Source organism: Planococcus citri, chromosome 3 (assembly GCF_950023065.1).
Source record: "Planococcus citri chromosome 3, ihPlaCitr1.1, whole genome shotgun sequence".
Lineage (NCBI taxonomy): Eukaryota > Metazoa > Arthropoda > Insecta > Hemiptera > Pseudococcidae > Planococcus > Planococcus citri.
Genome location: NC_088679.1, coordinates 42,316,199 through 42,344,172, shown reverse-complemented (window position 1 = coordinate 42,344,172; position 27,974 = coordinate 42,316,199). Strand labels below are relative to the sequence as shown.

Below are 27,974 nucleotides of genomic sequence, written 5' to 3'. Positions count from 1 at the left end.
CACATTTGGTAACACTGGACACGCGCCAAATTGTTGGGAGCCGGCATTTTTGTAAAGATTTGCGCGAGGTTCGTCAGTTCGTCACATTTTAGAATTCAGTTATCTATTTCCCGTCGAACACGAGTGTACCCTATTGCTATGTGATATTCAACACGCTTATCGGAATACGTATTTTTTTGTGATCTTTTGTTATTCGAGAAAAATATCTGAAATCGATCCTAATGTAATTTTAATTTTGAATAGTTCCCATTTTTTTGTTTCGTGTAGTTGATCCTGTTTCTAGAATTTGATGATCCTTTTCATAGTGACTGATCAGATGTGGGAAAGTCGCTGATCATTTTGTGAGCAAATGAGTTGATGAATCGCGTGTTTTATTGGTTTCGTGATAAATAATTGCGCGTAATTGTTTTCATATAGGCCTAAGAATGTTGTTCGATTTCAATTGTAACAAATTCTTATCTATGGATTGTTCAATCTCGTTTTTTTACTTTTTTCGGTGAAGTTCGAGTTTTTTGATCGCATGAAAAAATAAAATCATGTTCGCGAGCAGTGGTGATCTATTAATAGGTCGTTACCTTGGCTAATCCTCGGCAAAATTGTTGCAAATTCGGTCACACCGTTCAACAGTTTGGAATTATCATCTGAACAAGTTCCACGCTAAGGTAAATTTTTCAGTGTTTAGTGTTTCAATTCTTTGTTTATCAAGCTGATTATTTTTTCGATATCGCTGCAATGCAAAAGCGCCACACGTGGTTTGAGGATTTCCCTCGCGTTGCCGTTGTTCGAGATTTTGGCTTATTATGTGGTCTTGCTACGACGTACGATGAATATCGCACGACCAATGGTGTACCAAATTATTTCTAACCTTGGTTAATCACTTCTTAATTCATTTTCAGCTACTTACTTTGTGTGATTTAGTTATGATTGTGGTATTTTCATTCCATGTACCTACATATTTAATTGAGTATTTCTCTCGTAGGAGGGCAGGGATATGTTTGTGTACGTTATTCATTATATTCAATATCTGCCAAATGTCGATTGTTCACGGTGATTTATAATAATGATAGCACATGATTGGTTGTTGGAGTGAGGTGATAACATTCCACCAATCAGAAGCATCTATTTCACGTTTCCAACCTATATTTTCAACAAAAAACTTTCTTTTTGAATACTTGATATTGCTGCGCATCCTGTACAGGGTGCCTATTTGATTTGGGAAACATATACAGGGTGCCCAGAAATATCGTGAACCCCAAAGAAAGTTTTTTATTAAAAATATTGATTTGAAACGTGAAATAGATGCATAGGTATGGTTGGTGGAATGTTATTATCTCAGTCTAACAACCTATCATGTGCTATCATTATTATCATTCACTGTGACCAACCGAAATATTTGGCAGAAAACTTTGTTAGGGGTTCACGATATTTCTGGGCACCCTGTATACATTTTAGGTAGGTAGGTAACGAGATTCGAATAATATCTATCTGATTGGTTGGGCTAAAAAATAACGTCTTCCTATTGTATAAAATCATTACCTGCCTCAAATGTACATATCCCGAATCAAATAGGCATCCTGTACCTACCTACCTACAACTACCCGTCTACACAGTGATTTGTGGGCTTGTGAATCCTTAAAAATAGCTAACCCCCTAAAATGTGTTTCTCGGAGTACTTCTGTGATTGTAGACCTTGTTATCATTTGTACTTTCAAGATATTGGCGTTTCGCCAAGAAAAAAGACCGATGGAGATGATAAACACGAACAGTGTGTAATAATCGTGAAGTGTTATACTCCTGATTGTGGATCAGTAAGAAAAACTGAAGGGTTGTGGATGAATGGGTATTAGCTTACCCTTATACTTTTTAGGTGTGCACTGTGCTGTGTGAGTATGAGTAAACAAACTTGAGATTGGGATATAACGGCCATCAGAAAAATTATATTATCTAGATGAAAAGATATTGCTTTCATGTTCAAAATTGGAAGAGCGTGAGCGTATGTTCGTTAAATAAATTTTGAAATGTTTAAAAAATAAAAAAAAATGAAAAAACAGTTGCAAAATTTGATTAATTGAGTTTTTTTTTTTACCAAGTTTGCTAATTGATGGGGTTACGAATTGATTTTTTTGGAGAGATGATACCCAATTTTTAAAAATGATGTTGAAAAGTGAACTTACGGTATATGTAGACCCGGAATTTAAAAAAAAAAAGAACTTCAGAGTTCTAACATTACTCAGTTTCTAGCTGAGTTGTTGATTTTTTTAAAATTTTTCCATTTAGTTAATTTATTGGAAATCATGCCTAAACGTCAGAAATATGAAATCAATATCCTTGAGTACCCAATTTTAGGTAGTCTACAATCTACAAGATTTTACGAGAAATTCACTCTTAGACGCCGATTTCAGGGAAAGCCCAGCAAAGAAATGAATTGATAAGTGTAGAAATACAATGAATTATTATTCATGGTAAAATCGTTGAACTTGCAAAATGTATTAAAAAATTTATATTTCTATTGAAAAAAAAAAACTACATAAGGTAATAAACTGTTAATCAGTGAAACCAGTTTTTATAAGGAGAAAAGGGGTAAAATAAACGTTGACCTTGGACCTTTTTGGCTTCTCGATGGATTGGTCCTTCGTCAATTTTCTCAAAAAAAAGGACTAAATATTGGCTTAGGTAGTGATTTTTTTCATACCATAAAGTACATCATCATCATTGAGTCGTATAACCGCTCGAGGTGGTACATAGGTACCTACAATAACCAAGTAAGCATTAAAGTGCAATAAAAATATTATGCGAGGAGGCTGGCAATCGATTGGACACCTCCTGATAATTGACTTTCTTTAATGACAATCACAACCCCATCGGCATTAAAGTTTAATGTGAACATTGTTGTTACCACCTTTTGTCACTAGTTGAAAAAGTTTTGCCATGAGTTCATTAAGTTTTATTCTATAAGTACGTACACCTACGACTACGAGAAGAAAAACTTTTCATCAAGATGTAGGTGTACATGTGCTCAAGTGCTTAGCCTACCTATATAGGTATTAATTGATTCAATGGACTCTTCCTGTTGCAATTTGAAGTCCTGTACTATTAATAGATGAATAATTTGAATTGTTATAATTTAAAATATCAAGAACCTGTATCTTATCAATCACACGACAGAAATGCAATATTTTCAGAGCTTCTCGATGAAAATTGTACTTGCTTATCAATGATCGGTTATACGTGGGAAAATGCCCATCAGCATCGACGAATAACATAAAATGTTGTATAAAGTGGAAAATTTTAAGCATCTTGGAATTTAGAATATCAGGAAACATGTCTCTCGAATTCGGTTATATCAATGAAAATGAACGAATAAAAAAACAAAACAAACCTCGCCGGGGAAAAAGATACCAACTTACAGTAGTTTTATTTTGATAGAGTTCAAAGTTGAGATTTATGGAATATCGAAGGAATTTTGACGTTTTATAAACTTCTGTTTAAAAAGAAAGAAGTCTTGGCGAAACACACTCGTATGAGAAGAGGTTAAAGTTGAAAAATGAGTATATCTAACTCTATCTGTTTGGCTGCAAGCTGAATTTAAAATTTATTTTTTATGAAACTTTATTCATAAAACTAACCCTTTTGTTGCGAATTGAATTGATTCGCTTTCCATTGACTATTTGTCAGATGTATATTCGTATTCCATCGCAAGTTGTTGGAGCGAGGCGCAGGCGGAGGAGGTGATATTGCCATTCTATTTTGTCTTACTTATAGTACATATTACGAGTAGATGAATTGGTACGGTAGGTACGTTTTTTTTGTTTTCGTAATTTTTGGAGCACATTTTAATTATTTTGCCTAAAAAATAATAATAGAACAAGACGTTAGCACCTAACCTACTTAGTATCTTGCATTCTAACGCGTAACAATTGCATAATACTCATAAAATGTCTATTGGTAATTTATAACATTTATTCAATGTCGGTGTCGCGACAGTACCCCACCCACTTCCCTTACATGCGAAACGAAAGTGACCGACCTATATGTATGCAGTCAATTTTGTGCCAAATTCGCATCCTTTGAAAATATGCGTATGCCGCCGTCGTTGTAATCCATGCCCAAAATATAAATTACTTAATCAGAAAAATGCCAGAATGATGATTTTCACAATTTTTTAAACTCTTCAGATGACGTAACATGAGATGAGCGACACCTGTACAATGAATACTTTTCAAGATGTGAATAAAGCTCTCGATTTTCTAGTATTCAAATGTGAATTTTTCAAGATACGGCGACGAAAAAAATACATAGCTTAAAAATTTCATATAAATTCCAATTTTGAGCATACTCGTCCAAATTTTTAATCTATATTTCCCGAAAAACATCTTGTAGCCATACGACTATGTAAGCCTTTTTGGATCGCAAGTTTTGAATAAACATATTATGATCAAAAATAATTCGTAAAACCTGCAGCAGAAATTTTTGATTCATATCATATCTTAGATAGTACATAATTTAAAATAAGAATTTTGCATTAAAAATATTTTCCTTTTTTTATAACAAGTTTCCAATATTTATGTTACGATAGCTGCGTTTTTCACAGCATGAAAACGCCATCATTACCTTCGCTGTCTATCGATTACCTTGTTCTGAAAAAGTTTTTGTTTGTGTCAACAAAGATTGTGATTCATTTTTTTCCTTTTTTGAAAATTTTGTCGAGGTTTTATTATTGTCCTCTTGAAACGTTACAATGAAATTTCATCATTCGCATCACCTTTATTGTTTTGTTTTAGTGAACTTGGTGGAAGAAATTCGATAACCATGTTTTGTATTTTGAGTGGTGGAGCTTTTTTGAAGTTGTTTGAATTATAAAACTTTCCTTTAAAGTTTTCATTCAATTTGGAAATTATTAAAAACGAAATTGAAATTTTCAAACTGCCTCAGTCAAATGAATTTCGTGTCGATTGCAGTGTGACTATGTGAAGGTAACCACACGTTTTGTACATGAAAACAAAAAGACAACCGTAGTTACTCGACTACATATTTCGTTGTTTACTTATTCCACCTGTGGAGCATTATATGCATTGCCTTACGTTTATTAGTTAGCACGTGTCTTTGAACGTTTTCTCACATTTTTGATTAGAAAACTTGCTGTTTTTTTATGCAGGAATCGCATTGTGGCGTATTTTCTCTCTCTGCTTTGACAACTGTATGTGTATAGGTATTAGATAGCTTTTTAAATTAGCCTTTACTATTTCACAATTGAGTATGTTATAGGTAGCCTACCAACATTTCTTATAGAAGTGTTGGAAAAATATACTCCGCAAATAAATTATCTGTCTCGAAAAATCTAACCCGATCGTATATTTTAGCAGTTATACGACTTGGAAGCTACTGTTTAGTGGATATTTTATATGTAAGTATTGATCTGGGTGCCTCTGCCTATTATACAATGCGCGAATAAAAGAACGAACGTGGTGGTTTTAATGAAACATCAAGAAATACTTTAGTAAACATCGCTTTGGTGAAACACAAAACTTCCTACTTTATCTTCACTCAGAATGATGTGTGAACTGATGAGCCTACACGAAGTAGATTTTATGTACAAATAGGTTTTCCAAATTGTCACTGGATTCTTTGAAATGTTTGCTTGTGGTTGAAAGCAAAAACCATAAGCGTATCATTGGGCCACCATTTATATATGTTATGTACCTTTAGGGGTTTAATTGTGAAACGTCGATAGAATCCAATCCCTTGTTTTATTTTTCATAGGTACGATGTACCTAAACCGACCTAAACCTATCTATTTGTATCTTGTGCTGTAGTAACAGGGAAATGATCCGTTGAAACTTGGTGAATATTTTTTATGGGCTAGTAGGTACATACTTATTATATAAAAATCTAAAACTGTAAGTAATTATTTAAACCGCATGTCACTTGCAATTAATATTCGAATGAAAACTATTTAGATCGTTGAATTCACTGCATTGTTGAACCAAAAATGAATCTGAATCCTCCAAATGAATGTGTACATGCGTTTTTAACTTTCTTTTTACCAAAACAAAATTTAAAATAGAATCTCTGTAATTTTGGGAGGTGCAACTACACGAGATCTCCCAAATTTGACCAAAATGTGGAAAATCCACTCTCCAGGCCCTTCACTTTTGAAATGCGTAAGGTGGCATACGAATTTTCAAGAGTTGACAAGGGAATCCTTCGAGATATACCTTCAAATTGGAATGCAACCGTGATTTTCGAATACAGCATGGTCTGAAGCCCCCATAACCAAAATTTCAGCTGCCCAAATGCATTTTTCAATTTTTGGTAAATTTTTGGAAATCCAAAAATTGACTATGCTTTAAAAAAAAGTATTCATCAGTAAAAATTATGAAAATTAATCTTAAAATTTATATTACCCTCCCCTCTTCCAAATTTCACCATTTCAGTCTATTCAGGAGCCTCCGGAGAGATTTCTCATTTATTTGGAATTTTAAATTTTCTTGAACAGCTAAAAATCAGGTTGATATCATACCATACTTGGCTTGTTTAACGAGTTTACCCGCATTCGAGCCGATTCCTATATCCAGGCAAACACCTGAAATGCGTTTTTTAAAATCAGCATTCTCCTTTTATTAGTGAAAATTTGAAGGTAAAATAAACACACTTGAGGTGTCCGCCTGGGAATCGGCTCAAATGTGGATAAAAAAGTTGGGGGTTAATACTAATTTCGGAACTAATTTTCATAATTTTTACTAATTAAATGATTTTGGTTATGGGGGTTTCAAACCATATGCTCTTTCCAAAAATTGCGGTTTCGTTCATATTGGAGCGTTTCCAGAAAAAATGTAAACCCCCAGCGAAAGCAATGCTCCTTTAAATTATTCATTATGGAAATAGGTATCAAACAATTTTTACCGGCTTTTCGAAGAAAAGTCAGGTACTGTATTTGTCTCAACTGTGACAGTTTCGGTCCGGAGTAAATTTTCTTTGCGTTTTGGGGTGTTGGGATCATTGTGGGACCATTAGTTTTTTTTCAGGTTTCCTTAAAGTTTATATATATATATATATATTTGCTAGCGACCAGACATGTCAACTATGCTTGGCATATATGCAGAAAAGTGAACAAAATTTTAAAATTGATATAATTTCTGTTCTAAATCACTTATTAAAATTTTATTTGTAGATTCAGTCTAATATTAAAAAAATCTATGTTTTGAAAAAAGTAATCAGATTTTTAGACTAAATTTTGAAGAAAATTTTTGAAAATGGAGTCAAAGTAATTTGAATTTTGTGAAAGTTAAGACACCAAAAGAAAGCTTAAACAGCATACAATTTTTTGATGTTTTTAAATTTTCCATAGGCCAATAAAATACTGAAAAATTTCAAGTCAAATTTGTTGTCGTGTACACTCAGAATCGAAGTATTTGCGTACATCTCCACCAGCACATCACATTCTACTCACTACAAATTGACTATAGACCCTGCGTTCGTCCTCGCGCCTTGATTTCTAAGCCATGCGCCCTCTGGTGGAAGTTTCTGAAAACTCATAGTTGACTTGTATAGTAAAATTAACCCATGACTTGTCAACTATAGTTGAGAAGTTGGTCAGTCCACTTGTATAGTAAAATTAACCCATTCAATAGTTGACATGTCTGGATACCAATACCTATATATATAGCCGCATACAGGTAAACTCATAACGTTTTGTATAAAATACAAACTCACGTCCCACCTATAACTTCGTTGCTGTGCATGCGCTCGACGCGTCACCCCATAGGCCTGATAGTACTCGATGTTAGGCCGCGTTATATTCGTTAACTTGATTTTTGGGTGACCTGTGGAGAGGTACCTCATTGCCGAAACATCAATTTTTCAGAAAAGCTTTTTTTTAAAAGTCCCATACGTCTCTGTTTTTCGCAAATAGCTTTTTAACAAAGCATCCCACAGAAAAATAACCAGCTCTGAGCAGAAAGAAAATTTTATTCTCTACAATTTCCTTCATTGCTTTTTTTTCCTAGGATGCATACTTTTCCCATAAAATCACTGTTCAGACTGAAAAACACGAAAATTCGGACCTGTATAATCAACTCTAAATTAAAATTGAGCAGTCAAAAATTTATTTTAGACGATTTTTGACCACGCCATGTGAAAGAGGACATCTTCAACCACCAAAATCACCAAAAAGAACGTAAAAAACGTAAAAAATGATTCTTGGCAATAAACACCTTTTCCTCATGTCCTTGTACATAATACTTAGGCTATGCACTCATTTGAAAATTGAGTCAAAAGAGAAAGTGTATAAACGGCAATCTCACGTCCCTGCTCAAACTTTGCCAGTAGACTCCCCACACCTTGTAGATTCATATGGCACCTCATCGAAAAGTCACGTCCTAAAAAGGTTACGAGTTTGTCAAAACGTTATGAGTTTGCTGGTTAATCTATAAAAAAGTTACGAGTTTACCCCCTAGAATATTTATATATATATATATATATATATGTGTTTATGTACCAATTTTGTGGCAGAGTAAACTCGAAACCTATGAAATTTTGAACAAAGTGCTTTATCCCTCCCGACTGGTGTATTGCCGAAATTTTGAGATTTCGAGTTTTATTAAAATCGGTCCAGGCGTTCCCTCGATATTTCAGATTAAGTGATATTTTTTGTCATTTTTGCGTCCTTTTGCAGACTTCCTCATCAGTTTTGTTTTTGGTATACCTAGTTTTTTCTAAGAATAAATATTTTGCTTAGCAATAATCAGTAACGTCTGTCTTAATATACCCAAACGATTTCTCAGTGTATTTCTTGTTAGGAACTCGATGGAAAGTCGGTTCACGTGTTCCTCTGACAGTTCAGCTTAGGTAGGCCTAATTGATTTTTGGTATCATTTTTGCAGACTTTTGCAGACTTCCTCATCAGTTTTGTTTTTGGTACACCTATTTTTTTTAAAGCATAAATGTTTTGCTTAGCAATCGCCAATGTCTGTCTTAATACCCAAACGATTTCTCAGTTTATTTCTTGTTTCGAAATATTTAGGTTTCGAGATGGGACTCTTTGACGGAGGGGGAGCACCCCCACCCCCAATTTTGGGTGACACTTTCAAAAGAAAATCTGGGGCATGTGATATATCGAATTGTATGTTTTCGGTGACGCTGAACACGAATATGACGTCAGATTTTTGATTGGACCCCATCCATGGCCCCCGGCACCTTCCCAAAGGGGGTAAAAATTAAAAAAAGTGTTTTGTTCGTGCGACACATGAAATAGTACGTTTCTTGTAACGCTGAATACGAATATGACGCCAGATTTTCTATCTATTAAATTCTAAAAGCAATTTAATACTAAAATTTGCATATTGAAAGACATTGTTATGAATTCTATTTGAAAAGAACAATATGAAATCTCCAAATTTGCTTTATTGAGATTTTATTTGTTTTTTAAATTTATTTCAATGAATTGAAATATTATGCAAATTTAAAATTAATTACGCTATTGTAATACTTGAGAAACTAGTGAATAAATAACTGACCCGAAGTTGATTACGACGTGGTAATGTTTAAAATCGCAATCAAAAATTAACCCAAGAAATTTTAAAATTTTCCAGTCATAATTGAATTATGAACACCCTCGAAAAAAAGAACAATATGAAATCTCCAAATTTGCTTTATTGAGATTTTATTTGTTTTTTAAATTTATTTCAATGAATTGAAATATTATGCAAATTTAAAATTAATTACGCTATTGTAATACTTGAGAAACTAGTGAATAAATAACTGACCCAAAGTTGATTACGATGTAGATATTTTTTTTATATTTTATAAAACTGTTACCTATACTGATATAAATATAATTAATATGTTTTTAATACATTTTTTAATTCTGAAAAGCCGGTTATCTCACGCTTTTTTGCGTGAGTGTTTTTTAAATATTACCGCCCTCTTGAAAACAAGATTCGTAACATTAAAAACCTGTCCGGCGTCATTTATTTTTCGCAATGCTACGCAATAGAATTTTTTGAAATTTTTTTTTATTTATATTGAAAATGGGCCTCAAAAAACCAAAGAGCGTTGGTAATCCGATCCGATGCATATTATTCTTTGATCCAGGCTATCGTTTCTTTATTTTTGGATTCTAAAGAACATTTTTGACAATAATACAGATGAAATGATTAAAAATATAGGTATCTATAGGTACGAGTACCTATATTCAAGTTGATAACTTGATAAAGGCCGACCTATTCAAAAGTAATTTTGATAGTTTGAAACTTGAGATATTTTCTTAAGTAACTTAGTTTAAGTATAATGCGTCTGTGAAAATATAAGATATACCTTCTTATTGTTTGCTAAAATCACTAAAAAGCGAAATTGAACTTCCCTGCGGGTGAGAACACAGCGCCGTTGAAATTCCTACCATAATTCACTTTTACTTTTTGTTTTGTTTTTTTTTCTGTACATTTAGTAATAAAATTTATAAGGAAGAAATATTTAAATAACTAAAAAACTTGTTTGTATGTTTTGACTGGCTGCCACCTCTCGTTTTAACGTGATAATTCTTTTCCTCCCTTGAAAAGTTTTTAGAGCAATAAAAATAAGATAGTGAGACATTAATGAAAAAGTAGGTATGTATCTAAAACAGTAGGTGCAATGTAGGTACCTAGTTACATCGTTTTCTTCTTCAACTTCATGATATAAATATAAAGATTTCACCATACCTATTTCGTTTTCTCAAGGATTTCTCAAGTAAGTTTTTGATTTTGCAATGAGTAGGTATCGTACAAATCCGTGTATAACTGGGTAAAAACATTGATACCTTATCCATTTCTTTTATACCTACCCTTTTTATTTCGGTGAAGAGATCGTGAAGTTTGGTGAAATACAAATATCTACTTATTTTCTAGACTTGGAATACGTATGTACTGGTTCCTAATTAAAGCTAGGTATACCTATCAATATCGCTGTAATTAAACGCGATTTTCGAATTCGAATTTATTTTGCTTTGATTAGTAATATTGGTATCTTTTGTATGTGTGTTTAGAAGTGATGGTACTATGAAAAAATTCCGAAAGCGCAATTGAACCGAGGCAAAGAGATCAGAAAATTGAGACAACTGCCTTATGTACGTCGGATTATAAAAGTGAGTAGCTTACCTAATAATTAAGTGATTTTTAGTTCCTCTCGCATTTTTGAGAAAAGCTCAATTTTACTCACCTCTGTTTGAGTTTCACTGTTACATTTAACATCTGCCTTTGCTATTTAAAAGTGGATTATCTTGTAAGGTATATTCAACGATTATCATTCGTGGTAAAATTAATTTGAACACGCGCCATGTTCGTATGATTCGATTCGAGTAACATCCGTAATACTGCTGTTACAAACGAGCGATAATTTCTTCTATATGAGAACAGAGATCATGGTATCTCTTTGAAATTTCATCCTAATTAGTTCTCCTATAGGTCGTTTCAAATTGCATGCAACATGTTTCACGTTCATATAGGGAAATACTCGTAAGTGCCTACCTAATATGCGTTGTTACGTAAACACGTAAATCAAGGTGCAAAAATAGTTCATTGCACGTAGAGGAAATATTTTATCGAGCTGGTAATAGTACCTATAGTTCACTTGAGTATGGTATACGTGATCAGCACTTTTTGAAAATTTAAATACCTATTTTGTATTTATTTTTTGTTTTAGCTTTTTGTTAGAAGGAGGGGGGGGGGGATGAAGACATTTGCGAACTAAAACGTTTATAATTTTCAAAGTATAGCCCGCTACTTACTCGTACATACGAGTATACAATATACATACGAGGGTAGATAAATACAATGAAAGTGTGTATGTTCTGTGCGGGTTGATTTATTCAATTTCAACGACACGGTGATGTAAGAACAGTAGTATAGAGTAAAAGAAACATTCTCGTATTGTCACTGCTACGATTAATGATGAAAAGTAGCTTTTGCTTTACATTGTTATGGTCTTTTAAGCGGATTACTTTACCGAGAAAAAAGAAAAAAGTTACTCATTCAACTTATGTACCTCTAAATACCTTTTTTTTTTTGATAGTTTAGTGTTAAGTTTTAACCTTTTGGTGGTTTGGATTATAACTCGAAAGTAATGAATTAAACATTTATTTCTTTAGGCGCATTGTGCTCTTTTAGCTCCAAAGTAGGAGTCTAATAATAGGTTTCATTTCATTTAAGTTTTTGTTTTTTTTAATGCTTTGTTTTTCAACTTATTTGATTGTTCTCGAGTAAGAGATGAAATTTTTGCTTATAATTGAAATCTTAATTTAATTTAATTTTTGTTAGAAAAATGCAAAAAGTACAAGATCTTGGTCAATGAGATAGAATAACACGATAAAAAGTTCACTCTTCGGCCATCATCGTTTTTTTGTTTTTTTTTTTTTTTTTTGAATCCATACTTGAATATACGATCTATGTACAATTGAGGTAAGTAGGTACTTATGTCATGTAACTATTTGTACTTACTTACTTACATATTTTCTAGTGAAACCTGCAAAAAAAAAATCAAAAAAATTGCCCCAACTTTTCTCCTTGAATCTATTATGTCTACTTAAATGCAAGTGTTATAGAAATACGCTTCCAAAAAAGGACACAAAAGTATGGAGACAAAGATAATTCTGTCAAAAGCACGAAATTTTCATTTACAATAACATGAGACCCTTTCCAGAGAATCTCGAAACAATCAAAGATGAACCTCGCTCTGAAAAACCATGGGCCATGGGTTAAATCATGAGGAAGTCATTTTATCGACTGGGTATAAAAACTAATTCTGAGCTATTGAAGTCCGGCAGAAGCCATGGAAGAAAATTATGTACTCGATCCTGCTTGCATGAGTCACTTGTCTGCGTTGAACAAATAACAGCTCAATTTTTTGTATCGTTATGAAAAATTTGATACAGTCAGCTATAGCGCAATTTTTTCATTAAAAAGGAGAAAATTTACTGCAGTTTTGCCTCCAAATGTAATAATTATCATAATTTATCGTCGCGAGAAAATAGGAAGCATTTTAGAATCAGACATGCTGCGAAATAATTTTCAAATTTCGGTAAATATAATCGCTACAAAAACGTTATAAACCAACTTTGTACAGCATCTTTCCCTATAGCACTTTAATGGATCGTTGATGATGGCTAAAATAAAATGAAAAAAAAAGAGGAAAAAAACCTAAATGTTGCCAAATGATAGCTTTAAATTCCATCTATACCCCTGTGACCCTTACAGCGTTATGTTAAAGCGCAATTTATGTTGCATTTGCATTAACAAGTTAACTGATCCGCGAAAAAATACGTCGTCTCTTATGGTAATTGCGTTGAAAAGATAAAAATGTGGCTTAATTTTTGATAACAAACAAGTTGTCGGGTTTAATAGGTGCTTTGTAAATATTCCCGAAACTTTACATGAATACTAATGCGCGTATAAATATTGTTATATTTTGACAGTAGCGGAAAAAATAGTCGAACGATGAATGATTGAGTTTACTATACTTTTCATCCAAGTTTGTTTTTTAACGGTAAATAAGTAGGTACTCTTTGTAAACGAAAATCAATTTGTTTGCTGTAAATTATGTTTTTTTTTTCTTCGGTCTTGAATTCTAAGTCAAATTTTTGGAAGCATTTATGTAGCATTCGTCTTTCCTATTTGAAATTTCGTAAAAATTATCCAGCTTAATTTCACAGTATATTAGGTGTTATTGTAGTGTACGTGTATTCGTACAGTCGCGTCGCGCATTTTTATGCATAAATTTTATTTTATATTTCGAGTTACTTACCTATTAGCGAGGAAAATGGAAAATTTCAAAAAGTTTGAAAGATGGAGACTCTGTTAGAAGTTTTATTTTCAAAATGTACTTGATCAAGATGGCAAATATTTCCATTAGCTGATATTACGCTTCAAGTAATAAATTCAACGAGTTTTTCGGGACAAAAAACTTGAAGTTATGTTGGTTGTGTGAGAAGTTTACCTAATGTGTACATCTCGCGATCCCAATCAAAAATCTTATTTATCAACTTACAGCATGTTCATCTCGGTCCATGTACTGAATTTATGCAATTTTATCACATGTGGTATCAGGAGCATGCTTGCTGGGTTAGCTCAACTTGTACCGGAATTGCACCAGTTTTCATTCAAAAATATCAAAAACCAAGTGTTTACAAAGCATTTTGGAGCATAATGGAAAAATCATACAAAACCACGATTCTCTTTCAAATCATGAAGAGTTGAGGTACACTATATATTTGTTTTATAGTTCACACCTGTTATCAAAACCTATACTATTTCTCATTTATTTGAAAAGTTGAAAAAGTGGTCTTATACTTACCTACCAGATAGGTATGTGGATTCGTGTCATAACCCTTCGTGATAGGAAATAACCAACTATCGTATAAATTGGTTCGCAAAACAAGTTAGAAAAAAAAAGAAAGAAATTGCCACACAGTCGGAGAGTAACGACACATTATAGGTATGTATGTTTCGATATTATGGAAAGAATAAAAGGGTGAAAGAAACTTTTAAAAGCGCTGTACAGTGTGTTGGTTCCTATTCCTGTATTGTAAGAGATGTAACGGTTCTGTGTCTATATTCGTCATGTGGGCATGAGCTTTTGAAACGATAGGGTTATCTGTTGAAGTAGAATTTGTTGGAATTGTATGTACGAGTAGGTAGGTATGTGCTTTCTAAATTATCGAACGTTGATCATTATCCCTCATGTAAACATTTCATTAAAAGAAATAAATAATTTATGAGCTGGTATTTTTTTTTTGAATTTTTTTTTCGCTACGAATGATGCAGTACGACAGTGAAAACTTGGAGGAAAATGTAGGTTTCTTTGAAACGACAAATTTACTTCTCGAAAATGTCATTTTTTGAATTCATGTCAATCAATGTTATGTAAAACAAGCCAACTTTTTATCCTGATGAGATTTCACCAAAGCTATATACTTTTATTGAACTGAAATTGTCTTCTCCAGAATTTTTTTCTTATTTTCGAAACCGGAAAAAGATCATTGGCTCGTGTATGTTCTATCGTATTTAGGTACGTATTTACCTACTCGTATTTTTAAATTATACACTAAGTTTAGAAAACAATATGATAAGTACATAGGTATATCTAACAATAAGGTGTTGGTGTATCTACATTGCATTGTCATCATTTTTGATTTTTTGAATTTCTTATTTCCAAATGTGATGAAAGATGGATGCGCTACTGATTATTAAATTTCAAAGTTTTAATTTTTATTCAAGTTTACACTAAAAGCATGCAGTGATTTAAGTATTGTATTTTTCAATACTTATTTGAAGGATGGAAAATTCAAGTTGATTTGCTTTTTAGCTTCTTAAACATTTGTTTTAGGAATAAATGGGTAATAATAAGGGATAGATAACCCGAATCACGAATGACTGAACGAAAAGTGGATTTCATTTTCATTAGGTCAATGAAACCTTCCTCCTTTCTTCAGTCAATCTTTTGTGACAGAAAAGCAAAAACTGGTTTTCAGTTCTTATCTAATTTATCAGGAAAGACTTTCAATTTGAAACATTTCCGTGGTATGTAGGCCTATGTATACGTACCTAGACCTACGTAACGTAAGTAGGTATATGTAATGTAATCATATTAGTTACCTAACTAAAATGCATCTAAGACAATCGAGGTCATTTCTGTGCATAGAAAAGTATGCACTTTGGCGTTTCATTGTTTTCTTTCTACGTATTATTCTGGTGGTGTCGGAATTAGAGGAGAGGAAGTTTATAAAACACATCGCTGCAGAAAATAAAGAAGCGAAATGAACGCTAAGTGCTCATGTTCTTCTATAAAAACAAGAAAAAAGACTTGAAGTATGGCGAAAGTTTGAAATTCATTATCAATATAGACGTAAACGATTCAATAGTCATTGCTAAATGATGTGAATCCGAGGTAAAAAGTTGAAAATATCGTGGTAAAATGGTATTCTACTAGTATAGCGAGTAATATGAGTCAATGGATTACACCATCTTCTACCGCGTATAAAATTTTGTGCAGTGAAATTACGTTGTACTTACTAACAATATTTGAAATCGAATTTTTGTGGAATTCTTTGTTCGTCGCGTAGAATATTTTGCGAAGGTATCATTCCAACAGTAAGTAATCAAATCCGGAACATGCTGTAGCTTGGTATTGTCGGATTAAAGAATGAAGAAATGTGTGAATGTTCATTTCGAGCTGTAATAATCAACTAAAATATCACCATGTTTTATCAGTACATATGTGTATATGTTTGATGACAGCTAAAAATGTACGCAGCACAGCTTTCTTTTTTGAAAAATCAAAGAAGTCAAGTAATGTTATTGATTTGTAAAAATTTATGATTTACCTCCTCGTGGATTGATCGATGACTGTGAGCTCACAATTACGCGTAGATATCTTGTTCAACTCTGGACAGCCATATTTTTTTCAGTGTGTAGAAAAGAAACGAGTACAAAATTTCACACCTTCTCCGCGATTCCAAGAAAAGTACCTATAGGGCTATAGATATAGTTAGGTTTAGTTGTGTACTTTCTTACCACTGGAACGTTTTCAATGAGCTTGTTTGAAAATATATGTACCTACCTACCTACCACTATACCTACATTTTAGTAGTTTTTTTTAAAAATCTTTGTTAATGAAGACTAGTCGTTAGATACCTCAGTGCATTCCTGATTTTTCGATGTTTTATATGCTTACTTTATTTTCTATTTTCTCCCACAGGGAGTTCGTTGACACTAAATTTGATATAGGTACCTAATAGCATGGGTTGAAACACGATTCTCAAAACGAAGCTTTGAAATGAAATTTTCATTTGCAAATCCGATTTTTAATGTGTTTAAATGTATCTTCTTATAATATATAAATATACGTAGTTTACGAACGAGTAATAAGTGAACCTTTTTACCCCCAGTCTTCCAATTTGAAGTAGGTAGATTGTGAGAATATAAAGCTTATCAAAAACCTCAAATTCTTGCTTTTGCAAAAGCAGGTACGATTTTTTCAAACAATGCGAAAATCGACTACCCAGCATCAAGTGCTCACATATCTTCTTTAAAATAACTTTGTGAAGTGAAGTCGAATTTCAGAGGGAGTGGAAATCATACGTACTTGTCTGCTTACTGATCTCGAAAATTCTAATTTTTAAATTTTTGGTAAAATACATGTTGGTTACATACTTTTTTTTTTTTACTTTTCATCGTCTCGTTTTTATCGATGGTGTAGAAGTAAAGAAGTTTTTTCGTTAGGGTTCTGTTTTCTGATTTGATTTCAATTTATAGGTAAGTAGAGGTAATTAAAAAAAATATATTGCCTGGTAAAGGATACATCCTTCATTCCACATTTCACCAGAAAAAAATCCAAATTCATTTGACAAATGCTATGAATTTTATGCCCAGCTCATTTTCCAATGCTCGTCTAAAATTTGAAACCTGGTAGATACCTATCTTTCATTTTGTAAAAGAATTTTCCAACGCAATGAAAATTAAAGTGGCTTGACTTATAATTTTTATAGTTACGTAGGTGTCTCGTACTTTTTTTGTCATCTAAAATACTTGAAGTTTTAAAGCTACCCTTCCAAAGTTCCAATTCACGGATGAATTGAATATTTTGATACGAACTTGAAATGGTAGACCACGAAGAAAGGTGCGTGAATTTGTCCACCTTCAATAAACTTCAAAATAACAATTTTAAAAAAGATCAAAGATGTGTACGTAGTAAAATGTTGAAGAAAATGAGATCTGCACTCGGTGTAATCGCATGCTACATTTTGTAAAAAAAAAAAAAAAAAAAATGTTTTATATCTCACATATGTTAGACAGGTACCAATATTTCAACTGTTGTACCTAATTACCTGATGTTTTGTTTTTAGAAACTTTTTGTAAATTTAAAATTTGATTTTTTTGTGAAACTCATAAATATTTTAAAGATAGGGTATTTTTCAACAAAAAAAAAACAATTGAAAGTTCACTATTTGAGTGTTTTTAGCCAAAACCAAAATTCCAAAAAAATATCACTTTTCAACAATCTAATGTCTCTATAGGTAGTGTTTATTCAATTTTTCTCTTATACGAATATTTTTGACGAGTGGCTTCAATTTTCATTCAATTTCGAGGTGTTCAATTCGAAAATTTAATTGTTCTAATGAATTTCAGCCAGGTATAGGTACTTACTAATTACTTACTTCAAGTTTGCTTTTTGACCAAATTTCTAGTTTAGAAAAACTTTTGTTTTACGCCTCTGGCCAATAAGCATTAACCTCAATAGAAACGAAAAAAACTTTTATAACTGTGTGAAACATTGAAAATAGAGGAAGTTGAATCATCTAGTCGTCTAGGTACTTGGCCGATAAGAAAAATTCTTTTTCTACCACTTCTAATGGTTATATATGTAGATAGGTAGGTATGGAATTAGTCGATAATTTTTTTTAAAATTAGAATTTTGAAAATAGAATGCACTTATTGTCTTGTCCGACTGGAATTCACGAGAACAGAAAATTGAGTGGTTGAATAAACCTTGAGAGTAGTTGGAAATCAAATGTGTATTGTGTAGGTAGCTAAAGTAGTACCTACATAATTTATAATAGGTTTAAGCTGGATCATAATAATTGTTTGTCGGTAATGCTCGTACTTCGCACAAGATTGCAATTAGCTTCTTCAGAGTGTTTGTCAATATTAATGCAGCTATAACAATATTGTATGGTTGAAAATACCTGTTTTCTAACACATTTTTTGAAATTTGCACAAATACCCCATTTCCCTACCGAATTCGAATTTCACAATTTCGAACTTCGTCGTCTACCCTCTAAATACATAGTACCTACCTCCTATGTGGCATTTCTTTCAAAAAATAGATTTTTAGCTTGTTGGATTCGTCTTTTCAAACCACATCGATTGAAAGAACTTCCAATGTACTAAGTTGAAAAATAACCACCCAAACGCTGTTTTAAAAACCTTCTGCCTTTTTAATGCATACTTCCTATGTGCACTAATAATGATTCATAATTTCTTCTATGTGTCAGAAAATGCCTCCTATATGTGTTAAAAAAAAGTTGTTTTTTTTTTTTGGTTTTCAAGGCCCCAAAGTAGGAAAAGGTGTAAAAAATAATAGTACACCGTGTACACAGTCTAATAATGCATAAATTGATTTATAAAAAAATTTTCAGCTAAATTGCATGATTTAAAATGAGTGAAAATATTTTTTTTCTCTGGTGTAAAATTTAGAGGGTAGACGACGTTATGTATTTTGGAGCCTCCAGGGCCATTTTCGATTTCTTCAGAAAATACGGGAATTTTATTTAGGTAGAGGTACATACATAGCTGAAAATTGAGTTGTGGCCTATTCTCGACTATTTTAACGAGTTTATCTACCTACGTACATTTCGGACTCATTTGAAGCGTACCTACTTAAGTACCTACATACACCTAGAGTGTGTTTCTTTGATTCGCATTTTATCCTATCAGAAAACAAAATTCAGAATATCAAAAATTTTCTGTTTAGCAAAATAGTATAGGTATAGTAGTTCTTACTAGAAATGTTCAAAAAATTTCAAAGTTCTGATTGTTTTTTTTTTTGCAGTGCGTGCCGTGTCAAAAAGAGTTTCAAAAAGTCACAAAAAAAGATATTCAACTCATGAGTTTCATTCTTTTAATGAGTGTTCAAAAAAAGTTTGTACTCAATTCAAATCTCTATGAAATAATTAACTTGTTTTCATGAAGTAATCGTTAAACCACTCTTGTTTGCATCCAGTTGGTTTTCTTTAAAGTGACACTGGTAGGGAGGTGCAGTGCAGTCCGTATCAAGGGCCGAAGAACATTTTTCATCAATAATCCGGCAAAATCTTTTGAGTGAGCTCATGCTAGAAGATGGAGGGTATACTACCAATTCTCGCACTGAGGAAAGACATGACAGCTAATGGGATTTCCCATCTCATCCTCCATCAATAAAAGTTCTGAAATGAACCTTATGTTTTGTATTTTACAAGACTTTTTTCATTTCTTCCACTTAAAGTAGGTACAAATTGTCTGAACAATTTGTCAGAACTGCCATCAACGAGATCAGATTCAGAAACATCTGGATTTTTGCTAAGGTATTCTTTGTTTCTGAAATTTTTTTTATTAGAACTGTATTCTCCGAGATTTCCAAGCTACGTTGATGTTTATGTAAATAGGTATAAGTATTAAGTACATTAGTACAAAAATTATCTACCTACTCTCAAAATGAAATTTAAGCAAGTAATCAAGTATGCATATACGTATTTCTCATTTTTCACCATGATACACCACCGGTGCAACACGTGAAAAATATGACATAAAACAGAACCTCACAGCCCACAAAGTTAAAACCGTATGTGTACCTATCCTAATATGCGTAATTGTCTTGTATACCACCTTATGGCTTTTGTAAAAAGTTTTTCTTGGTAAATTTTTTTAATTAAAATTTTTACAACGTTACCTTATGAATTTTGAAATGGCCATTTTCCACACGATTCCAACATTAGGTATATTCTTTGTTTTGATCTGGAACGATTTTCTGTGTTTTTCAATTATTATCTTGTTAAATGAAAGAGCAAAAGATTCGTCTATAATGTCGTTAATTTACGAGATTAATGAGAGAAGACAAATAACAAGTATCTAATGCTTATTGTTAGCAAAGTAACGTAATTTTTTATCCCTGAGGGTGCAAGTTAGGTAATGATGTTGTCGTTACTTCACGTTTTGTGTAATACAAATATGGATATATTTCTCTGCGTTACAGCTATCGCAATATTTCTTCGGTATGAAGCGGCGCAACTATGTATCATTTTTAAGTTTTAGTACATCTTCCTTCGTACATTCGCCATATAAGTTAGAAAGTAATTTAACAAACAGCAATTTATTAGATTCGTGATTCGAATTCTTCAGTTAGATGTTTTGTATTTGTGTAATAGTTGAGATATTGGTGGCGACGGCGGCGGTGGTGTCGGCGTCGAACGAAAAATTCTACGAGAATTAATCGTACGTTATGAGCAAGAGAGTGTATTACATACATGAACGTCGTCGTCGTCGTTGTCGTGTCGTCTTCGTAGCGTTGGGAATACTCACCTTTGCCTATGCCTTTGCCTACCTAGCACCTAGACCTACTGCCTAGTGCCTACCCAGTACCCATATTATGTGTATGCAATACGTGTATTTGCAATGTAAGGGATTAGAATATAATTGTGTTATGCTACATTTTTTGTGACACCGCCACTTTTACCTTCCTGACCAAAACTTTCTCTTTCATTTGTGTCTGCGCAGGGTATCAAAAATGAATGAAAATGATCCCTATCTACATGACTGTTCGCATATTACGAGATACCACATATTGTCTGGTATGCCTTTGCTTACCAACCTTATATATTTTTCGCACTGCGCGACATACATACGTATTACGAACGTATACACGACGGAAAAATTTTTTTTAACTTGTTATATGCGGCAACATCGAATACAGCGCGGTGTTATTCTAAAAATAAAATAATAAATAAATCCTGCGAGACGAGACCCATTTCTCTATTGTGTTACTGTGTATATCACAGCGGTGCTGTATTGCCGAATTTGTTCTGGCTGTTGCCTCTCTACTCTGTTCCGAAATGTTTTATTACAACTCGTACACCAAACTATATTATTTTTGAGGTCTTTCCCAACGAAAGTAGTGAGTTTTTCTCCTCTACAAAAGAGAAATTGATGCAATGTATCTTTTTTTTCCTTTCCTGTCGTCCAGACACGCCTTCGTCGTTTGTTTTGCACAAAACGCATAAAGTCAAAATCAACTCGGTATCATCGATTTACATTCATTTTTCAAATAATTTGTTGCACAGTTGCCATGCATTTGTGTTGCTGGTTTCAACTTTTAATTTATATGTTGCTTACTTCGTTGAGATTTTATGTCGTCTTTTTTTTCCCTCTTGCATTTTCCATTGTTTCGAGTCTTTTCCGTCACCGCCTCCAAATCATGTCCGGAGTGTTTTCGCTTAAAATAAATAAACTTGTAAACTTTTAACGACTGCATATACTTATATAATAAGGAAAAAAAAAAAACCTACCTTCTTTTACCGATTCTAATTTTTGCCAAGTTGTGCGAAATTTTGAAATAATATTTCCTTCTACATCGAATACATATCTTATTTCTTCGTTGATCTCAGGTTTCATTTTTATCCCTTTTCAGCGAATTGAATTCGCGTTTATGGAATATTTATTACATTTTATATTATAATTTTTTCACTACATAAGTATATATAGCCTCAACATGTATAAGTTGTTGAGATTTTTATGTAAGTAAGTATACTTACGTTCAAGAAAAAAAAAAAGGAAACGTTAAAATGAAATTACTCGATCTTATTATAGGTTTAGGTAAACCTGATTTGAAGGGAAAATGAATCATTTTTTCAATTTTGATTACATAGCTTTGAAAAATTAACGCTTCGGCTGTACTCAACTTTTTCTGCTTGAAGACTTTGCTACTCATATTTATTAAAATATTCCAATTCCAAACATAGGTAGGTACTTCATGCAATTTCTTTAGTCTAGCATATACCCATCGCGTACACCACATTCCATTTTACTGGCTAAAAAACAACCAACTTGTTCATGGAAAAAAACAGTTCGAATTTTGTAACTTGGAAAAAAAATAATTTGTCACTTGAAAATTCTTTGTTTTATAAGTTTTCCGCCTAAAAACTTCGTTTTTGGAAACCTATCTAGAATTTTACATCTCAAAATGTTTCTTTAGGTGAGTTATACATTCCCTCTCACTCTATTCTACATCAACGAAGCTGTCCGTTTTCATGATTTAAAAAAAAGTCTTGTTATATCTAAATGGTCGAGTTTCATTTTCTCATTTATTTTTTTAAATGGATAGAAAAGATTGTTGGAGAAACTACAGTAGGTATATTCAAAACGATAAATAAAGTCCTTTTTTTTTTATTTGAATCACAGGATTCGTGAAAAAACGGTAGCTTAATATACGAGTAAATGGATACTTAGAAGTGGGTTAAAATTAGTGGTAACTGATACCTCTGTCTTCTGCGTGGAATTGAATTTTGAATGGAATGTAATTTTTTTTTTTACTACATTTGATGAAATTTTCAGATTCGAAATCTCACAACCTCCTTTACTTTTAAAATGGCTCTAATTTTGTCACGAAATTTTTCGTTTGTTTTAAGTAACTCTGATAAAATTAATAAAAAGGACGTTTTTCTAAAAATTCTCAAAAATTGTCTTATTCAAATTTCAAAATAGACACCATGTTTATCTGGTTTCTCGTCTCTATTCCATGATTATATTCAAATCTTCAGCCTGGCAGAAATTTGTATTATTTATCTGGATCAAAATAGACATTAGAAAACTTTAGCTCTTACACATTTCTAACCCTATAATATTAAGCATTTATTTTATAACATCATTTAGACCTTTCAACGCTGAAATGAACCTTGTAATTTTGAATAATTTAGTTCCGAAACAACCCCATCACCAGACATCAAAGGCATAACTCTATGCATACAAAACAGACTCACTTTTCTCGAGGAAAAAAAATGTATAAAGTACATGCTGTTTTGCCATATTGTAAACATTCATGATCAGTAATTTAGCGTCGCTATCTTCGTTTATCGTAAATATATTTACGACTATAATAAAGCGCTTAATGACGCTCAAGTACAAGTACCCTGGTAAGCATGGGTGAGAAAGTGCGATAATTTCCAACCCGTTTAACGGATACTTAACTGTCACTCTGCATAGAAGAAAAGATTTTTCTAAGGTAACTTATTTTGGTATGTTTTCTTAAAATACGTACGCTATGTGTATGTACTTGTGAAGTAGTTGTTTATTTACGCAGACATTACGCGATATATATATCCTTTCACCATTGCACTAAACGATAATACTGTGTAAGCGCAGTAAGTATTCATTCTTCATCGTGTTTTTTACACATCTCAACCGAAAAGTGTATCAAGTAGATGATAGGTGTTTCTACCATAATCGCGATATATACGGATAGGATATGCATTTTTAAGGATATACGTATCTCTACCTATCTACATCTCTGTTTTTATTCTTACTTTTTAGGTACCTAGGTATTGTATGTAGTTCTTAAGTAACGCAAGATTGAAATTTTCGAGCAAAATTGGAAAACAAAATTTTCTCATGTGATCATAATTCATACGAGAGCTCATCAAATATCCCCCAGGAATTTTGATGAATAGTGGTTGCAATGAAAGTCTTTGGCCCGAGTCCATACCACCAAAATTGTAGCTGCCAGTTTGGGTCAAGCCTCTCAGTAAAAATTTAAATTTCAGAACATTTTTTAAAAATTTGACCAAACTCGATATTGACAGCTAAAATTTTGGTGGTGTGGTACATGTGCCGAGGGCTACCACTCAGACCTCCTCCCATCAAACTCCCGAGGAACCTTTCATGAACTATCCTAGTCCGCGCCTTCAATCCAAAACGTATGCAAACATACGTACTTGTGCTCAGCCTGAGTTGCCAACTTACCAGATGGAAGGAGGTGGGACTCTTATGGCTCATTCTGTAAGCCATACTAATACGTCGTACCTAATTCAATAAATGCTAGTAGGTACCTTAACAACCTCAACCTACTGCAGAAAAAAATAGGAAAATCGATCATTTTTAGGGGAAAAAAATCAAAAATCAAATGTTAAAATGAAGGTTGTTAGTACGTAGGTAATTACAATGAGTTAAATTTTTGAAAAATTATTGATTTCAGAAATGCAAATTTTAAAAAACGATGATTTTAAAAAAAAGTAATAGGAAGGTGTTATGTAAATCGAAAATCAGTATTTCAATGCATCACATCAGTTGCATTAGTTTTTAGCAGGGTTGTGCCGTAGAATACACCATGTAGAATACATGGACATTCTACGCGTAGAATAGCACATGTAGAATAGCCTGGAAAGCATGTAAAATGCGTAGAATGAGTAGAATGCGTAGAATATGCGTAGAATGAATGTACAGACGATATTTTTTTTTTGAAAAACTTTTATTTTTTCATTTTTTTCCATCATTTAATTTATTATCAAGTTACATAATCAAGAAGAAGAAATTCCAAATTCACATTTCACATTTCATTTGCAGAACAGAAAAGTTGAACTTTCATTTTTCAAGACGCATTTTCGCTAAATAACCAATTTTTTGGCTTTCAGATAGGTGATTTTACTGCATTCTACGCATTCTACATCGTATTTTACACATTCTACACATTCTACGCATTTTACGCATTCTACATCAAATTTTACGTATTCTACACCAAAATGTAGAATAGGCTATTCTACGCGTAGATACCCAACCCTGGTTTTTAGGTATGTACCTAATTTTCTCTGAAATACCTAACAATTTAAATTTTGAGTAGAAAATTTAAGAGATATAAATTTGAAAGATAATAGAAATTAGTTTTCACTCTCAAATTATCTCATTTTGAGATTGATGAACAATCCACATAGGTTGACTATCCTCGTAACGTTAAAAAATTGTAAATTTCAAAACAACTGGTCCTGTGGTCGATTCGTGGTGCTGGTAGCCGAAAAATCTTTTTTTTTTATTATTATTATTAAAGTAGGTACCTACAGTGGAAATCGCTTACAACGAGATTCAAGGGACCGGACATTTTGCTCGTTGTATCCGGTCTCTCGTACTAAAAGGTTTTGCATTTATAACGAGTATCTTGTAATAACCGGATATAAAGATCTTCTCATTATAAATGATGCTCGTAACACATGTAGCAAAAAAAATTGCCAATTTTACTACTATTTTTGACTTGTCAAATCGATTGGAAACAGTTTCGAATCGTTTTTGAGCAGTTCTAAGAGCCTCCAGCAGCTTTTTAGAAAGTTCTGTTTTTCGAAAAATGCCACAAAATCTGTCATGAATTTCAAAATTTTACCAAATTAACCTACGAAGCTGAAATTTGGGATCTAAAGAATGTTTTCTGCATGAACACTCGTTATAAGCGAAAGAAAAAACAATAAAACGAACCAAATTTCAAGAATTTCAGCTCGTACTATCCGGATTCCTCGTTATAAATGAGCTCGTTCTAACAGGTACCATATTGTACATGTTTAAATGGCGTTGTGCTCGGGACCGAGCATTTTGCTCGTTGTATCCGAAATCTCGTACTAACCGATCTCATTATAAGCGATTTCCACTGTATTATGTTTGTCCAACATAATCAGAATTTCTTTCAAGGTTCGTATCAGGAAAAATTGTTTCAAAGTTTGATAGTCGACGAGGACATTCTGCAAGTAGGTAATAGGTATACAGGATGAAGTAGAAAAAGCATGTATATTAATTCAAGTAGCAATGTAGCAATAAAGAACCTACCTATTAAAAATTGGCTTCATAAATTTCCATAAGTAACTCTCTTTACGAGCAAAAGCAGCCAAAAACAAAGTCGAACATTTTTGTACAAGTTCGAAAGCTTCGAAAATTTTTAGGAAAAAAGTTTTGGAGCGAGCATTTTTTTATTATTATTGTTGGCCGCACGTACTTATATGTAGGAGCTGGTGGAAAGAAATACGAATTCATATTTAAATTAACAAATTGAAGCATTTTCGCAAATATATGTAACGGACGGGACGGTATTTTTGATACCAATGCCGTTATACATACGCACCCCGCATACATACGAACAAAATGTTCTTATTTTTTTTGGATATCAGCCAGACAGTTATTACAAAATAAAGGGATTCAAGGTATAAAATATGAGATCAACAAAGTATCAAGTCTTTTTTTCGCAGAAATATTATGTCGATTCATCGCGAATTTTTTTCACACATAAGGATGAATTTTCTGAGAAGAGATAACGAAATGGAAAAAAATTCATCGTTCAAATCGCGCGGTATGATTCTTTTTTAAATATAAAAATGCTAGTGACGAATACATATTTCTTGTAAAATTTTATGGTGTAGTTTAACGCGTGCCTGATCTTGACGTTCCGTTGAGATAGTGCTGTTTTACTTCTCAGTTACGTTCTCGTGATTGCCTATACGGAGATAAAGAGGAGTAATAATAGCGTCGAATACACGTATCCAGACTGGATTTCAAATGCTAGGTGCCTATTATTTTTAGCGACCAAGTATTAAAAAATATTTCTCAACAAGTATATACATACAAATTGTACGAGATATTTGAAAGAAAATTTCCATTTTCATCTGCGTAGAAATTTTCTACAATCGCTTTCGTTCGCAGTAACTGAAAAACGCTTTTTCTTGAAAAAAGGCTGCTAAACTTATGGTATTGGTTCGGCGACGAACAAGAATTTGTGTTTGTGGTAGTTAGTGGTCGTAGTAATTGTGGTAGAAATGGTAGTATTGGCGTCCGGAGCATGTTAGTACCGTTGTCGCCGATTTCGGGTCTGAAGTTTAGAGTCAAGTCATGGGTTTCCAAATTATGTTTATTTCTTTTGCGCTTTTTTTTTCCTCAGCTTACGTGTTTAATTTCCAACTCTCGACTAGCGCGCATTGTTTTCGATTTTCTTCTCAAAAAATACACTTGTAGTAGGTGTTGTTTGTACTTACAATGAGTTTCTAGTGAGTTAGCTCGGCGCAGTCTATGCTCAAAGCGGGGGACAATTTTAACGCGAGACGTCGTTGTTAATGGAAATTGGAACTACATGCAGGTACATTTCTCTCTTCAATTTTCTGCCGAAAGAAAAGAAAATTTGAAGCAATTTTTTCATCAAGTCAACCTTTTCCTTTTTAATAAAAAATATCAAAGAAGTGATAGGTCTACAAAAAACCAATAATAATGACAAAAAATAAAAATTGGTATGATTAACTTTTGCAATATGAGAATAAAAAATGTATTTTTTTAAATATTTTTCACATTTTTCAAAAAAAATTCTCTTCAGTCAAACTCTTGTGGAAATGGTATTGGTAAGTAATAGGAGGGTATATGGATGCTGTTACCCATCAAGATCATAATATAAATGTCTCATTC

At 32.7% G+C, this 27,974-nt stretch overlaps 1 protein-coding gene across 1 annotated transcript in view; it reads left to right on the top strand.

Moving 5' to 3' along the window:
- The first annotated feature begins 586 nt into the window (after positions 1-586).
- The window catches only part of Neto (Neuropilin and tolloid-like), a 117,397-nt gene continuing 90,009 nt past the window's right edge, over positions 587-27,974 (top strand). Inside the window, exon 1 of the mRNA XM_065356898.1 lies at positions 587-662. The gene's annotated coding sequence lies outside the window, so the exon portion shown is untranslated. The remainder of the gene's footprint in view (positions 663-27,974) is intronic.